This window comes from Mustela erminea, chromosome Y, assembly GCF_009829155.1.
Source record: "Mustela erminea isolate mMusErm1 chromosome Y, mMusErm1.Pri, whole genome shotgun sequence".
NCBI classification, from domain to species: Eukaryota; Metazoa; Chordata; class Mammalia; order Carnivora; family Mustelidae; genus Mustela; species Mustela erminea.
This window is the reverse complement of record NC_045636.1, coordinates 2,884,099-2,886,607: the sequence shown is the minus strand read 5'-3', so window position 1 is coordinate 2,886,607 and position 2,509 is coordinate 2,884,099.

The following is a 2,509-nucleotide window of genomic DNA, read 5'->3' as shown; positions in this document are numbered from 1 at the left end:
TCCGAGCTGAACCTGCCGGTGCCACATTCATCGCCGGCCCTCCGCAGCTGCCCGGGCTCAGGGCCATGGCCACATGGAGAGGGAGTCGAGGTCCAGGGAAGGCGGGGCTGCGACAGAATCCGGGACGACCTTGGTCCCAGACAGGGGCGGTGAGGAGGCGGGGGCCCTCAGGGAGAACGGCTCCTGGGGGCACGCGGGGGCGCTTCTGGCCCAGGAGGCTGCGGGGGTGGTGGCCGCGGCTGTGCGGGAAGCTAAGGCCCAGGAGAGCCGAGAGGAGGCCGGTGGGGGGCAGGAGTTGGTGCTGGTGGTGGAGGATAACTTGGCAGAGGTGGAGGTGCCCGCGGTGGAAGACGAGGAGGTTCTGGCGGTGGAAGACGAGGAGGTGGCGCAAGCAGAGCGGGTCGAGAAGCCGAAGGAGTTGTCGCAGGCAGAGCCGGTGCCCCGGCCCGACACAGTCGGGGCCGCACCTGCCGCGCTGCAGGTGGTTCAGGAAGCGCTCCGCTCAGTGGATGCCCAAGCCACCAGGGCCTACTTGCGGCTCAAGCGCAGGATGAATCAGAAGCGGTGTGGTCACCTGGCTCCGAGGAGGGCCGTCATCCAGGCCAGTCCTGGCTTCTGGGCACACGCCGTATCCTTCCTTCATGGCTCCGGCTGGGTTTTGGCTCCTGTGGACGACAGTGGGAGCAGGGCAGCAGGGAGCAGAGCCTGAGCACGGGCAGGAGTGCTGAGAAGATGGGCCCCGCTCCCCCAACCATGGGCCCCACCCCTCCAGCAGTGGGCATCTGCCAGCAGTAGTCCGCACTGCCAGCAGTGGGCGAAACCCCGAGGAGAGGGCACACCCTTCTACTGCACAGCGTAGGGGGCCAGGGTCTAGTAGAGGGTGGTCCCGGAGGACGTGGGTGCGGGCAGTGGGCATTGGTGGGAAAGTCAGGGGCTGAGACCTGTGGAGTCCTCTCTGAGTAGACGCTCCGGGCCAGTGCTTTGGTGCTGTGCACCCAAACAGGCCTTTGATGTCGGGGAACCCGTTTCACCACTCTCGACTCCTAGTGATGCCCAGTCCCACTTGGCTCAGAGCACATGTTGGAAGGAAAGGATTTGGGGGGTATCTGGGGCAGATGGAGAGGCTGCTCGCCTCATTCCGTGTCTTTCAAACCGTGTATCGTTGCTGAGTTCCCAGGAGACCTAGAGTTCTGTGCGCTTGCACTCATTGAGCGTCAGTCAGCAGGCTGCCAGACTTCAGCAGGCCCCGGGACCCTGGACACGGTGCCCAGGGTGCTACAAACTCTGTCTCCACAGGCCCTCCTGAAGCAGGCCGAGGCCCCTGGCCCTGGTGCTCACAGTCACGTTTCCTCCCTCCCTGCCTCTCCCTCTTCATGTCCCCCACCGGCGCTCGCTCGCTCCCTCTCTCTGTCTCAACCCTCCCAGCCCTCCGTCTGTGTCGGTCGTCAGGGTTTGGGTGTCTCTGTCTCTCTGCCTCCTCCCTCCCGCCCCTTCCTCCCGCCCTACCCCTTTGCTCCCTGTGTGGCTGACTCTGCCAGGCCCTTGCTTGGGACCCTGGATGTGCAGCCATGCTGCAAGCGAGCGGAGGAGCCCCCTTGTGGGCACAGAAGGTCCCTCAAGGGCCCAGGGCCTCGGGTGAGCACACAAGCAAACGGGGCCGTGAGGGGGACCGAGCCCATCCAGACATCCTGAGTGGTGACTGACTGCCTCCTGGCCCAGCCGAGCACGGGCACAGGCCAGAGAGGACGTAGGCAGGGAGAGCAGGCGGGCTCTTGGCCTTGCCCTCTTGGGCCCCGGGAGCCTCAGCCCTGTGGATTCTCGAAGGCCTGTGATGACCCAGTGCAGTGCATGGTTGATGAAGGGGCAAGCGCTGGGGAGGTTGGGAGGGGGGCAGTGCTTGCTGTTTCTGCACAGGCCGCATTCCGTCCCTGGTTCTCAGTCGGGTAGGGCCAGGGCGTTCCTGGTTCTCTTCCTGGTGCCCTTGACGTCGAGGTTCCTTGACCCAAGGCAGATCCTGAATCACCCCCAGATATCAGCTGTGATAGGTGACGAGGACACAGACATGCTCATAATTACCTATTTAGAGGTTAGCCCTGGAGCCTGAGGCCAACGGTTGTGCCTTGGGAGTGGGGTTTGAGCTGGAGTGGGTGCGGCAGAGTTGCTGAGAGCCGAGGTCAGTCAGTCACGCAGAACACCCTGGGTCAACGCCCCCTCCCCCTCCCCCTCCTCTTGCTTTCCTGTGGCAGGTGGAGGAATTGCGTCATCCCAAATACCGCTGCAGGTTAATGTTTTAATTTGGGAGAAACCCCTACTTCCAGAACGACGTAATCTTTGAGGAGTATCACCTTAGCATCGCCGGTAGGTGTGGGCTTGAGCTTCAGGGGAGCTGGCGGAGGGCTGCCGGGCATGAGGGCCCGGGGCTGGAAAGGGAGGAGTGCGGGGTCCTCGGGGCAGTGCAGGGATCTGGCAGAGGAAGGGGGAGAGGTCGAAGGTTGAGAGCGAGAGCAGG